This window comes from Typopeltis vanoorti, chromosome 16, assembly GCF_054136105.1.
Source record: "Typopeltis vanoorti isolate ZY-2024b chromosome 16, IOZ_Tvanoo_1.0, whole genome shotgun sequence".
NCBI lineage: Eukaryota > Metazoa > Arthropoda > Arachnida > Uropygi > Thelyphonidae > Typopeltis > Typopeltis vanoorti.
In genome coordinates this window covers 22,408,614-22,424,848 of record NC_143564.1, presented here as the reverse complement: position 1 = coordinate 22,424,848, position 16,235 = coordinate 22,408,614, and positions in this window count along the sequence as shown.

Sequence of the window (16,235 nt, the reverse complement as noted above, 5' to 3'; positions counted from 1 at the left end):
ACTCAGATTTTTATTTTTAAATAAATCTATTCTCTACCAGTTTCTTCGCTTGCTATTAATAAGACAAGAAACTAGCCATAAATTTGCAATATTAGTTGACACATGCTTTCAGCAGTCATTGAAAGCATGGTTCTTCACACTAATTCAGAACTCAAGATTATTTAATTTCTGTCAAAGACAGTTTCCATAACAGTTGCAGAAAGATAAGTATATTTTGGAAATATTGTGCTTATTTATTAATAGCTTTTCTTGTTTAATGAACTGATCATTATTTTACGTTGTTCAGATATAGTAAGTTATGTGGTCCCAGTGCATATTAGAGCAATGACAGCCAAGATGTCTTTGTTTAGGGCATTTATTATCAGACCTTCATGAAGTTAAAAGACTCTTTGTGGAAGGTCCCACTGTCATGCACACACAACTCACTAAACTATGCCTTAAACACATTCACTATACCTGCACTCACCGTGTTCTCTCAGCAATGGATTTCAGAGACCTACCACTTCCTATACAAAAAAAAAAATAAAAAATAAAAAATACTCCTCCTCACACAGCTTCCAAGGATAGCTTCTTGTTTTTTTTCTGTTCCTCTCCCCATTCTATGAAAAACCACCTCCTATCCATTAAAGAATCCAAGAAATTATATTCTTGGTTTCATCCTTTATCCAAGTGTAAGCAAACAAAGTTTGCACGTGAAGTAACTTCACAACTGGGCTACCTGTATATAGAGGCTAATGACTTCACATCAATTGCCTTAGTATCCCATATATTTATGGACATATATAATGCTATGCATTATGGGAAGGGCCACCTTATAAGGTATCACACCTTTATATAGAATGATTACATGATAAGAGCATGATGAAATAATTGTTTCTTGATGTAAAAATAGAGGATATTAGTGATTCTGTCGGAATGCAGAGAGTCACGTTTAAAATCATTGGAAAGTGTGAAAGAGTAACTACAAAGAGCTGTAATCGCAAAATAATCAAGACATATGTTGTGCAGGAGGAATGGTGCTCAGTTTATAGATCTGTGGAATGGATTTCATGAATGAGCTTATATATGACTAATGGAATGCACTCAGGGGAAAATGCTGGTCTTGAAATTCACACTTGCTCTTGTTATCAATCAGAGAATGAGAGGTGGGATTGAAGTCTGATTAGCGGAATAATGAATACTGACCATTTAAAACTATGTACAGGTAACCCTCATATAACGCAGATGTTAGGTTACGCAGAAATGCCGCGTTATGCCAGTCTCAGATCACACAGAAAAAGTAGGGTTATGTTCCAAAATCGTTTTTTTTTTTGAATTATATAAACAACAATGACATCCAATAAAAAATATATTTTTATTTAATTCAGGTAATTCATGTAAGTTAAGAAAACATAAACTATGAAACAAATACATAGTATAAAAGTATAAAAATAACAAATTGTACTTATTTCAATGCACATAATGCATAAATGTTTTAGGCAAAATAAAATAGTGCATATTTTAATCTTTCATAGCATGAGGATTTGATAATTGGTTAATAAACATTAATTTTATCATGTAATCACCTGATGCATTACTACAAAACAGTAGAGTAATTCTATCTTTCGAAACTTTGAATCCTGGAGCTGATCTTTCATTTTTCGAAATATAGGTGCGTTTTTGCACTTTTTTCCAATATAACCTGGATTCATCCACATTGAACACCTGGTCTGCACTATAAATGTTTATAAACTTTGAGAGTTTTTTGTTTAATAAGATTTCCATCCATAGGAATTTTCTTTTGAGGTGCAATCTTCTATCGAAATCATTAGAGATTTCTCCATTTTTCCATTAGAATATCGCATACACCAGCAACACACTTTGCACTTATCGTTGACCCAGCAATAAACACTTTCTCGGATTTTATGTTCATTTTGTTTGATTGTTTGAATTGTTGATTCATTTAAATTCAAAGTCCCTGCAAAAACTCCTGATTTTTCTCCATTTTTCAACACCGATCCAAGATTTTGAATATTTTTCTTCTAGAGAAATTAATTTTGTTTTCAATGTTAGTTTTTCCCTTTCATTGCAGTTTGTGGCCATTACTATAAAAATAATTTTTTACACAAAAAAAGCAAGCATTACATATTGTATGTAACTCACCAGAAAATAAAGTGCTCAGCTTGAGATGAACACACTTATGATTTTTAATGCACTTTCTTGGTGGAAGCGAGGACAATTTTCAACAATAAACGTTTTATACGGTAAACAATTGAGGTACATGCGTGCTAAAGGGTATTTCCCCTTAATATAAATTCGCTACTTATAATTACACGTGGGATACAGGCAGACACAAATTTAAAGAAGATAAAATTTGATTTTTAAGTCGCATGGTGAAAACCATGAAAAAGATAAAGGGTTACTACAATTTTAGACCACGTTATATCGAAACTGCGTTGTATAAGTACCACGTTATATGAGGGTTACCTGTATTTAGAAATTTATGTACATTTAATCATACAAATACAACATTTATTTTACAAATGATATTCTATCTTTTTCAATTTAGCTAGTTGAATACAAATTCTACCCTATGGTTCTTCATGAGCTGGTCAATAACATTGGCATAAAAAGTTGGTTGTAACTTAATTTTCCCAAGCAACACGCACACTTGTAAAGGCTAGCTGAAGCTCACTGGCTAGGGCTACTTTGACAGTGTATGGCCCGTGTTTAAGCAACAGGGTGAGATGACGTGGAGGGAGCGGAAATGGCTATGCGCGGGCATGAAATCACAGTGCTGAAGTGAGGACCTGGATGCTCCCACAACCGAGCAAGCCAATGTAGCTTGACTAACATTGGCCTTCGATATGCATCGCAAAGCTCAATTATTGTCGCGCAAGCTTAAAACGTCTTGTCTACAAAAATAAAAGCCTAAATGGAATGCTTATAAATGCATGCATTTATTAACAAATAAATAGTACTTCTTTCTCAATTAATGAGCTTGTGCAGCAAGCATGGAGAATTCGCCACTGAGTGCACTTAAATGGTTCTGGAGAAGAATGTTGTTTAGTGAGAGTGAAAGTACCGGGGAAACTAGAAGGGGGGGGGGGGATACAGACAAGTGAATGATCATAAAATTAGTGTTATATAGTTATTATTACATGATACTTCCAACAAGGACTCATTGAGGAAGGGCACTCTACCATACTGAGATTAAAAATTATTGAGGAATGGCTGAATGGAGATAGTCATGACAAGATGCAGTTGTTGGGTAAAGTAGTTACTGCAGTTTATATACAGATAAATGATAGAAGTGTCAGGAATAAGGGTGAAAAGTTTTTAGCATTGTCACTTCATCTTGGCTCAGAGAGGTCGATGCAGTTTTAGGGATAGATCATAAGAGGTACTGATGGTGATTTAGATAATTATGCATCTACTCAGGGATAAATTCCATTTTCATGCCATATGTCTCTTCTGATCTGTCTCCAGCAAAAAGAATTACAACCAATCAGAGTAAAAGTTCAACAGGAAGATAGTGCACTGTGGATACCTAATGTATAATAGAGGCTAGCAAGGCAAAATATATAGTCAGTTGTAAAGAGAGATGTAGGCATGTATCAGGAGATTTGTGCAATGTATGCAGGACCGCAACTGTGGAGATAGATCAGAAGAGATATGGCATGAAAATGGAATTTATCCCTGAGTAGATGCATAATTATCTAAAACATGTGATAGAGTATACCTGGGGTTTGAGAGTACCGATTCTAGTGATTGCATCAAATGTCCAGTCTTAAACTAGAGGTTGTTAAAAGTGAAACTGCAGAGCTGGTGATTATAACAAACTTGCAAGGTGGCTTTCAGCAGAGTTCTGCCATAAGAAACCTCGAGGGGAAGATAAGTAGTATCAGATGAGTAAATAGCATATTGAACATGAGCTCAAAAAAAAAGTGATCAGCAGATCTGATTTTGCCTTCGTTATTATGCTATTAACTAGCATAATAACGAAGGCAAAATCAGATTATGAGCAGGCCAAAGAAAATCCCAATGGATTCTTTCACCATATGCTAAGTAAAATGGGAAAATGATTATAATATAGAGCAGTGATGGCGAACCTTTTTACCCAGGTGTGTCAAACATCTTTTTTTTTTTTAAATATTGACTGTTGATGTGCACTTGCATACATGCATTATAAATTTAACTACTTAATCATAGATGGTGACGTATACATATCATATTAGGCTATTTATTTAATAGGACATTGATATACAATCTATGAATTCATATTATACAATTAATTTAATAAACTGAAATTATTGAAATTAGTTTTTTCATCAGAATACCAATATTTTTCAACATCCAAGGTGTGTCACCTGAAACCCTCAAGTGTGTCAGTGCTGACATGTGTGTTATAGGTTTGCCATCTCACTGGTATAGAGGTAGCAGAAGGAAGAGTTGAATTACTGAGTGATTAATTTGCAAGATTAATCATCTGGACGGAGATACTTAAGATATTACAAAATCTTAATGTGAATATAGCTATGGATTTATTATAGCAGATGAGCACAGCACAGAAAACTGTTTATGTAAATTATGTAATAGCAGGATTTTTTCTCCTAGAAACTCGGGTTTTTCATCCCGCATACAGACAAATCGGCCCTTCAGAACACACGCAATTTACAGGCAAAAAATACTAGCTGTGGTGAGCAATGGATGGCGCTGATGTTGGTTATTGGTGATAGAGGTTCGGTGTAGTGGTGGAGACGGAGAATTGTATAATAGGTGTCCTCCCACGATGAGTCTTCGGATTCCTTGGAGGTGTCACAAATAATAATAATAATAATAATAAATTGAACAAATGGAGATGCATGTGAAACAGCTAGGGACAGCCAGACATTATCTGTTTATTTTCTTTCGGAATGCATTAAAAAAAAAAAATCACTGCCAGATCAGCTTTGACTATGATTTTCCAGTTGAAAGTGAAATTGATACTGCTGGTTAGTCACAAGTATGTATGTGGGAATAAAATATTGAGACTGCAAGTTGTTAGGATATTAAACATAAATGGCGTATTTTTCTACCATACTTTTTCGAACCCAAAATTAAGAAATCAATATTTTAAACATGAAACAGAACACATTTGATATTTTTTAAATATTAAAAGTATATTTAATAATTATTTTTAAGATACATACTAAGATGCATTTTTAGGGATGCATTTTCTGGGCTAACTTGGTTCGTGTTCTCATGGCCAACCCTTCTCTCCTCATGAAGTCAAAGCACCATTTTGCCTTTCCTGTGAAATCAATGTTCATTTCTCTTGCAAACCTTTTTGCCTCATATTGAACAAACTTGGTTGACACACATATCCCATTCTGGCACTGCTCCATAATCCAAGTCTTAAGCCTCTTCTCCAAGTTTGACCATTTTGCTATTAAGGCTATCTTCTTTTTTGGCATCTTGAGTAGTTGTTCTTCCTGTTTTCTCCACTGTCTAATCATACACTCAGTGGGAGGAGGTCGAAACTGTCTCTCTGAAGCTATATTTCCATCTTCTTTTGCGTAATTGATGACTTTGAATTTGAATTTTGAAGAATATGACAATCGTTTTTTATTTTTGAACATTTTTATGGGCTAATGCTCAAAATATTGTTAATGCATTAACTTACCCTGCCAACGAGTTGCAGACATATGAATGATTTCAGAGTTCTGATTGGTTTATTCACAATCAGCCATTATGACGTCAACAAACAGATTTAGCAAAGGCTAGTGATTGGCAGAAGCCTGTTCGCTGAGACAAGATACCAGCAGTTTTGCCACAGCAAACCATGGGTCTCTCAACCAGTTACACCCCACCCCCCATGTATAAGAATAACACCCCATTTTTGGTCTAAAACTTTTAGAAAAAAGTATCGTCTTATACACGGAAAAATACAGTATATGCTGCGTATGTATTTTTTTTAATCCACCAAATTTTGATCCATTTTTATGTGTATTTATATATATATATATATATATATATATAATTAGTTTCCAATTACAGAGAAACAACAAGTCTTCAACTTTTCATCATCTTGTCTTATGTGAGATAGCACCAAAATTAAAGACATGCAAGAAAACATTCTGTGGTTACATGTCATGCTTGCACTCATAGAGCATATATATATATATATATATATATATATATATAAAGTATTCTGTTTTGAGATTTCAGAACATTTGAACAATTTTTATGATTCAATAAAAAAAAAGGGAGAAATAAAACTGTGAGAATTACAGAGGAATTTCTCTACTGACTCAACATTCCTGCTAAGATTTATACAAGTATTCTTGAGAAACGGCTAGGAAAAATTGTGGAGGCGAAGTTTGGTTTTCACTTTAAGAAAAATAGTTGAGAAATCACAGGAATATAACAAGGATTTGTATTTAAATTTTGTAAATCTGGAAAAGGCATATGACAAGCTGCCAAGAGGAAAGTTGAAAAATGCTCCATTTATATGGTGTAAATGGGACATTATATCAAGCAACATAGTCTCCATTTGAGTTTTAAATCAGTAGTTAAAAGTGGAGGTACAAGAAGGTGGTTCAGTGTTAAATCAGGTGTCTGAGGAGGATGCATATTATGTCCACTGTTATTCATTATCTATATGGATCACTTTATGAAGGAAAGTGATATTAAACCTGATATCAAAATTGGAGATGTTAATCTTAGCTCTTTACTTTATGCAGATAATGTTATACTCCTAAATAAATTTGGTATGAAAATGACCATTAAAAAGACAAAAATTATATTTTTTAGTGAAGATGGCAAATTAAATTTGGAAATAGACAACAGAATTAGTAAAGCTGGTATTGTAGGAAGTCAAGTGAATCAATTTATATGAAATAAGATAGATATTAGTCAAAACAATAAACTAGGTGTATCAATGGTGTAGCTAGAGCTTTTGCTGCCCAGGACGGTCCCTGAGTTTGCCGTCCCTCTCAATACACACCAGAAATACTACAAAAAGTCAAAACGACGTATAGGGAAATAAATTAAACTATGTTTATTTTTGAAGTAAAACGTTCTAAAATGTTTTTACTTTAATTTCAACATTCTAAATGTTATTTTTCTTGCTTTTCTGTTAGCAAAATCGTCGATGACATTGGCGAAGTCTATTTCATAATAATGTAGGTAATTCTTAATATATTTTATTTCTCCACAAAATAAAAACTCCTCTCACAACTAGCAACACTTACATCAATTGTGAAAAAAATTCCCAGTAGTATTACGATATTTGAAAATGAGTTCTCGAGACTGTATTTTAGAATTAACTGCAAAAGTTCAAAAAAGGTTCAAAGTGCTGCCCAGGGTGGACCACCCTCTCCACTCCTCCCTAGCTACGCCTCTGAGGTGTATACAAGACGATGTTCAGACTAATTTTAACTTATGGATCTACGTGTGTAGTTAAGAAATAAGATACTTGATCAAAAACTGGAGACTGCAGATGGTAGCATCATATTAAGAAAAGAAGATAATCAGGAATGTGTGAGCAGAGCTAATCTCAGGTAGTATGATCACTTAAATTTGGAAGAAATTTTTCAATTTTTATTTATTTATTCTTGGCAAAAGGAATACAAAGCAGCTACCGGTGAATGTCCAGTCTAGAAAGCCAGCCCAGGGCCTTGTGGATATCCAGGAGGTCACCACCATGAAAAATTAGCACCTGGGGCAGTCATTCAAAATATGAGTAATTGTCTGGGCCATGGGGTAACAATCACAATAAGGGTGGTCTGACAGTCTCCATTTATGTAGTAGATAGCCACATCTACACTGGTTAGTTCTGATCCTGTTGATAGATGACCAAATCTTCCTAAGAAGAGCAAAACCAAGCTGTGGAGCACAGAATCTTCAACCAGGAATCCATTTGTTGGACCAGTGTTCTCTTCAGATGTCAGGTGTTGATGGTAAGGCAGCTGAAGAGAGTTCGTCCATGGACCAGAAAGGGTTTCTTGATTTTAGGCAAAGACGATGGATTTATGAGAGTCTAGTGCAGGGGCAGGAATGGGTTGTTCATCACTTTATTAAATTCTTTAATTGAGGCTTGTCTTCTCTGTATGTTTGGTGGTGCAATGTTAGATAGGACAGGCAGCCAGGGAAGAGGGGTGTCGCAGTGTCCCACTAATTGTGTGCATGGTAGAGTTTATTGGGTATCTATGTTAGTGTGTGCACTTCTTTCCCAGATGGGGGCACAGTATTCTGCTGCAGAGAATGTGAGAGCTAGTGCAGACGTCCTTAGGACCTCAGCACCACAACTCCAGGTTGTTCCAACAAGCCTTGAAATGATATTATTCCTCGTTTTAATTTTGTTGGACAGGGTGGTGATGTGCCTTTTATAGGTTAGTTTTTTGTTCAGGCTCACTTAGAGTATCATAAAAAAAAATGAAACCCTTCTTTCATGTGCTTGCTAATATGATTTCTTTTTGATATTCTTTTATCACTCTCCTACTTGATTTGCTTTCTTCCATTTCTCCTTGACCATTTGTCATGCAGTTTCTTAATGCATCTTAAGTTAGTCATAATTACCAGCTTTGTAGTTCTATACATACATACATACATACCCCCTTCTTAAATGTAAACCTCCCAGATATAGACTGCATGATCAACCTTCCTCAGGTAGAAAACAGAATTGCTAGTCATAGACAAATATCACCAGATCCACTCAATTTTAGGTAATTATATTTCTCACAGTCGCTGCATGAATTCCATTGCACTCTGAATGAGAGTGAAAATTTTTGCAACCATTTGCTTGGGTAAAAATGTAAATTATTATTGTCCATTATTCACATATAACACCTATCATACCCCTTCCTTGAACTTATTCACTTTTGAGACAATCACCACTATCTCTGGTAATCCATTTCCCTCCAACTAAACCTAGTCCACACACCCTTATATAACTTCCCTCGTTCTTTCCCTACTCATATATTGAAAATTTTTGTGTCGATCTTAAAGAATCCGTTAAGTAACTTCTGTCTTATCCCCTCTCCTCTGCAACTCACACCCCTTCATAAAGAGAATTCCATAGACCTGTCACCAGCTTGATCACCTGATCTCCAAGAAGCCAGGGTGCCAAATCTATGCACAGTATTCAAGTGGCTGAATCATAGTCTTATAGAGATAAGAACCTCTTTAACATTACTTGTCAACATCCAAGTAATCCTTTGAGTTATTTTTCCAACATATCCCTGGCCTTGTCAGTTTTCTGTAATGTGGTCCCAAAATATGTAATGTTTCCATCCCAAATTACCTTGCATTTTACAATATTAAAGAGTAGTGGCCCCAGTACTGAGTCCTGGGATACTCCACTAGTCACCCTCTGATGTCTGTCTGTCAGCCACCCCCACCATTTGTTCTATATGCAAAGCTGTACTGCCCCTATAGAATATCATATTACTATGTGCCCATTCCTGAATGATGCCTTTAACCACTTCAGAGATACTAATGGGACTATCTTACTCTCTTTCTGGTCCTGAGACTAAGATTAAACAACTTCTTCAGAAGCACTGCCAGTTCTTTTGCTCATTCTTGTAGCACACAAGTTGACATACCATCCAGTCCTACTGTTATATTTCCATTGATATTTTTCAATATGTTGAGTACCTCCAGTTCATCTACCTCAATTCTCACATCAGTAACTCTCAACTTGGATAGATACTCCACTAAGTGGAGTTGCCACTTCTTCTGAATCTGTCACTCTCCTACCATAATCATTCTCTTTTGGATTTACTTTGGCCTGTTTAGCTAATTTTCTCTCATAATCTGATTTATCTTCCTTACCATACTAGTTAATCTTCTTGGCTGTGCTTTGTATTGCTCATGAGCATGCTGATCACCTTTTTTCTTTATATTCCTTCCACAGTGCTTTCTTTTTCTTTTTTCTTTTTTTTTTGCAGCTTCTGTTTTATATTGCTACTCATCCACTTGATCTCTACTCACTTTATCCTTCTTAACCTTGGTATGAAGTTAGATAATGCCTCAAAGCATCCATGCCATAACACTACTCCAAGCTTCCACCCAAGTTTGTCATTATTATTAACACTAGACCTCATGGGAGGCAAATACTGTTAGACACAAAGACCATCAAACCATGCTTTAAACTCATTCAATGTATCTGCATTCACCACATTATCAGGCAATACATTTTCCACTTTCCATGCAAAGAACCTGCTCCTTATGCCCCTACTCACATCTTCCAGGTATGTTCCCTTGTTTTTCTCCTATACTAACCTGGTAAAAATTCTTTACTAACTTAAATGTCTCAATCATATTCCCTCTCTTCCTCCTATTCTTAAGGCTTTGCATTCCCTCAATCTGTTCTCATGTCCCATAAACCTTAGTCAGTCTTCTCTGGACCTGCTCCTTATGCCCCTACTCACATCTTCCAGGTATGTTCCCTTGTTTTTCTCCTATACTAACCTGGTAAAAATTCTTTACTAACTTAAATGTCTCAATCATATTCCCTCTCTTCCTCCTATTCTTAAGGCTTTGCATTCCCTCAATCTGTTCTCATGTCCCATAAACCTTAGTCAGTCTTCTCTGGACCCTGTCCAATATATCATCACCATGAAACCAAATCTGTGCACAATAATCCATATGAGGCCTGATCAAAGTAATGGAACCAGAACATCTTTATTTCTACAAGTTAAGGTTCTTCACATCATTGCCATAATCTGATGTGATATCTTTACAACTTGTGCAATGTAACCTCTAAACTTAAGATCTTTGTCCACTACCACTCCAAAGTTGCTTATCTTCTCAACTTGCTCCAAAACTTCCTGGCTAAGTGTATACTTTGTATCCCATTGTTGCCTACCAAATTTCAGAAACTTACACTTTGCAACATTTAATTGACAGTTCCATACTGTTGCCCACTCACACAATCTATTCGTCCTCCTCTAAGAACACATCTGCTGGATTCCTTATCACTCTCCCCAGTTGTATATATCATTAATATATATATACAAATTAAATAACAATGGTCCCAAAACAGACCCTGTGGCATACCACTAGTGACTTTCCTATTTCAAGATAGTGCCCCCCCCCCCATACAAAGCTTGCTGATACCCAGTCGCCTATCCAACTGACTAGTCTGTTATCCAATCCCATCTGCTTCAGTTTAGTGACCAACTTGTGGTGTGATAATCTAAGTATACTACTTTTTATGCATCCCTGACCTTTTTGTAATACATAAGCAAGTTTGTAAAGCATGACCTCCCTTTTAACAAATCCATGCTGACAAGGATAAAGAATACTAGTTATATCCTCTGTCTCACCAACCTCTCCAGTTATATAAATCAGGCTATAATTTGTTGCCTTAACCACTTTTGTGAAGTGGAACGATTTTGCTTTCCTTCACAAAACTCTTGTTAAACAGGTAGGCCAAGGCTGATGCTAATTCCTTGGAACATTCCCTTAAGACATGTCACCTAGCTTACTTAACTCATATATAATTCTCGCTCACTCACTATTAAGTCTTCTTTCATTCCATTCTCTACACTTAATCACCCACTGACAGCTTTGTAGTTCTACATAAACCCTTTGTTGATTGAGAATTCCACACATTGAGCAACCTCCCAGAACAAGACTGTATGGTCACTTTGCCCAATTGAAAATAGAATTGCAATTACAGATCCACCACTCTTAAACACTTGGTTCTATCATTAGCTGTTCACAGTCATTGCATCCCCTCCCCAATATCTCTACAGTTTTTCTGATTGTCCTACCAAGCTCTCACTGAACAATACCTTCTCCAAACCATTCAGATGCAGTCCATCAAATTCACAATCTTCTCATTTCTGAACCCTATGTACTTGCACCAAAAAACCACAGATCAATCAATCTCATTTCTGTCCTATTATATCAAGGCAGCACTCATAATTTTTACTTCTTTCATTTCTCCTTTCTGCAAACTAACTATTTCAATAACATCATTGATCTTCACACCTAGGAAACATGATTTTGTCACTTTCTCATTAAATACACATCTTATCAAATATCCATACAATACTTCACCTTTACTACCACTTTTCTTATTCACTCTCCTTAATGCTGTAACACACACCAAATTACATATTTATTAGTTGAGAATTTACCCGTGTGTAGGCAAAGTCTGAATGTGACGTTTCTTTGTGCAGATGACATAACATTATCATTACACCCTCCATGGAGTCAACAGACTCATCATGGGCGGTTCATTCAACTAACAACATATTTATCATATAGAATCTTAAATTCCTTAACACATTCTGGTAATGCATTCCATTCACTGACAATTCTCCACGTAAAAATCTACTCCTCACACCCTTCTTCACCACACTTTTACTTAACTTCCAGGAATGACCTCTGGTTGTTCCTCTCTCACCACTTGTTGAACGTGACTGTAGAGTGCTACAAAGGATAACATGTAAAAACTGCCATTCTTTGTCCGACATGTTGAATGTGAAATTCCAGGCATTGGAACACGAATTTGCACAAAAACATTCAGAACTGAGGCTCACAACATGGGTTTCCATAGTAGGACTGTAATATGCAAGCCCCACATTACTCAAACCAATATGAAGTGCTGTCTTCAGTGGTGTAAAGCATGTGTACATTGGGACATGAAAGCTTGGAAAGCTGTATTATTGAGTGACGCTACACCCTCTACCTAGCAGGTCAGATATCTGGTTAATATCTCTTACCAGTGTGTGTAACTCTGAAATTCGGAGGTGACAGTGTGGTGGTCCTGTTTTGGCTTTGGATCTCTGAGAGGTATCAGGACAATGCACTGTGTCATTTTTGGATATGAACGCTTCCACAAAGCCCTGATCTCAATCCTGTTGAACATCTGTGGATGAACTAGAGCATCAGGTGAGGTCAAGGGACATGCCATGGTTGGTTGTTCTCACAGCATGGTGTCTGTTGAGGCTGCTAACTTCATATCAGTTGCCTCGTTTTGGAAGTGTATATTGCTATGGCATTATGGAAAGAGTCGCTACTCAGACTAGTTTAACCTTTATGTATATTTTATTTTTTGTCCTGTTGGCTTTCCTCTTACATTAGCAATACCCCCCTCCTCCTCCCCCCAAAAAAAATTCTTTTCTCTATTTGAAAGAAAGTTGTGAAGCTTTGCTACACAGACAAAAACTAACTATTTTTAAATTTTAATTCATCAGTGATACTATCAAAAAGGGTTTTCTTGATGCCCTGGTTTTATAGTAGAAATAAGTGCTGCATTACTTTACAGGTTTGAGTTTAAATAAAATGTATCATGATACAAAAGCATATTTATAGGCATAACTAATTTTTTAATTCCCAAACACCATAAAATTGGTGGGCAACAATCTGAAGGTCCTAATAGGTATATGCCATGTCTAAAATAGATTTATTTCCATACAACTCAGCTTACCTGTGTTAAAGTTTCTAAGTAGAATTGAACCTTTAATAGCCCAATGTTTCACATATACCTGTACATTCATAACTTTTCTATTCGTGTACAATGCTCTGTACCTACACAATTCACAGTGTCCATGTTGCTTATATTTCCTGTAGTTATTTTTCTCATTCCCTCCATATCTATCAATAATGAGTAGTGATAGGTCTTTGTCCAGAAGAGAAATCTACCAGTTCTATCCCTTCTTCTCCTCCCCCCCCCCCAAAAAAAAATTTTTTTTTTCATTAACTTTATATACAAGTAACCCTCGTATAATGCGGTCTACAAATTGTAGTAACCCTTGTTGAATGTGGTACTTATACAATGCAGTTTCGACATAAGATGGTCTACAAACTGTAGTAACCCTTTATCTTTTCATATTTTTTCAACGTGCGACTTAAAAATCAAATTTTATCTTCGTTAAATCTGTGTCTCCCCGTATCGCACATGTAGTTATAAGTAGCAAATTTATATTAGGGGGAAATACTCTTTAGCATGCATGTACATCAATTGTTTACCGTATAAAGTGTTTATTGTTGAAATTTGTCTTCTTTTTTTGCCAGGAAAGCGCATTAAAAATCATAACTGTTAATCTCAAGCTGAGCACTATTTTCTGGTGAGTTACATACACAATATGTAATGCTTTTTTTGTGTAAAAATTTATTGTATAGTAATGGCCACTTAGAGGCCTTTTGCAATATGGTTGAAAATAAAATTAGTGGATTAATTAATGGGAAAACAGATTTAAATGAGAAGGAACTGGTACAATTAATAGATGACGTCAAACCAAATGGTGGGGAAAGTTCTGCCAAAGATTCTGATTGTGATGAATTCGTTAAAGAAATTAACAGAAGGATTGGACTTGGCAAGAAAAATAGGAAGTTATTTTACGCATAATCCCTCAATGGAGTGCTCCGGAAAATTAATGAGACAATTGGATATTTGTTTAGCTCCATATTATGAACTTAATAAAAAATTGCAGCATAGTGGTAAGCAAGGTCTTATTACTGACTTCTTCATAACTAAACCAGCCGAAGTATTCAATGAAAATTATACTAATGATGTCCAAGAGATTTCAAGTGATGATGACCATAAATAAAGAATATCTACGAAATGTTAGTTTTGAAGACAGTGATGACTATTAAAATATGCACTTTATTTATTTTACCTAAAACATTTATACATTATGTGCAATGAAGTTTACGTATGATTTGTAATTTTTATAAATTTATACTGTACTATGTATTTGTTTCATAGTTTGTTTTCTTACCTTACATGAATTACCTGAATTAAATAAAAATATATTTTTGTTGGATATGTCATTGTTGTTTATATAATCAAAAAAAAAACCTATTTAGAATCGTTTGTGTTCTGAGTCTCGCATAACGCGCATATGGAACCTAACATCCGCATTATACGAGAGTTACCTGTTTTTGGAGATTTCAAGTAGTAAGAACTTATTCATCTGTTTTGTCTCGGAAAGAAAGTATGATTATATATCGACCTTCTTAATACATTGCCCATTTATGTCTAGGAGATAGATGAAGTCTTTTCCCTGCCATTTTTTTTTTTTCAAACTCATTTCTACTGTAGTTCCTTAATGTTTATTTGAATTAACATTCATATAATGCTAGCCTTGCATATATTTATACATGTGGGCTCAAGAGCAACAACATACATTTTCCACTTTGTTTAGTATAAGTGTATAATTAATAGTCAAAAGAGTATGTTATATCTAGTAAACAAAGCTCTTGGCATGTCTAACAAAATTCTTCTCTAAAAGATTAGATTAATGCATGTGATACTTGAAAACTTTCTTTGGTTTTGCTTCATATATTTCAAACAATAGTATTTGAATAAAATTGCTATATTTACCTGTAAGTAATTATAGAATGCCTTTGAAACTAGCTATTTTTGGTATGTTATTATGGCAATACACCACAGATGATTATGAATACATCTAACTGGAAGATAACTTCATTGCCCACTGTACGACCAGAGAAAGTTTGGTCTCTAGAGCATCTAATCCTTACTGCACCCACAGTATGACAAATGCATGATACACTTACAACGTTCATGGATAGGATTCTCATTTAAAAAATTAGCTAGCTGCTGTTGCATAAAATTTTTTACAGTTTGTGTTACTCATCAGAAGTTCCCCCTCCCTCCCCCCAATTTTTTTTTACGACTGAGAAATCATTGTTGTGATTTGATGACAGCGTTCATATAATAATCCAGGCCTAAGGATGTAGATGAAATGTGTTGGCAATCACCATTTCCCTCCATTCTAATATTACTTAGGATATGAAGTTTGAACCCAACAGATAAGCTGTGTAGCCTTAACATTGGAGATGCCTGAGTATATGGAACTACAAAACAGGTAGTTATGACAAACTCAAGTGGCACATGGTATTCTCACAATTAAATGGATCAACAAGCTCATGATCAGTATGGATTTTGCCTTCTTTGCCATTTATGAGCTAAGCAGGCCAAAGATCTTATTCATTTGACATAACTGTCCAATTTTCGCAAGAAAGGTTTCTTTTCTTGTGACACCTGTCCTCAGCCTCCAAGAAGCTAGGTGTACTTTTCCACTCAAACTTCTTATCTTGTATATATCCACCCAGCTATTAGAATATTGCCTGATGCTATACAGAAGAGAACAATCTGAAAATTTATCTACCCATTTCTTTGGAATAGGTCTGCTGTATAAGTAGAGGTAATACTTGAGAAGAGCAGAACATAAACAGCTAATCAAATAGTAACAGGAGCCTTTGTAGTTCACTCATTAATGATGATGCCCTTT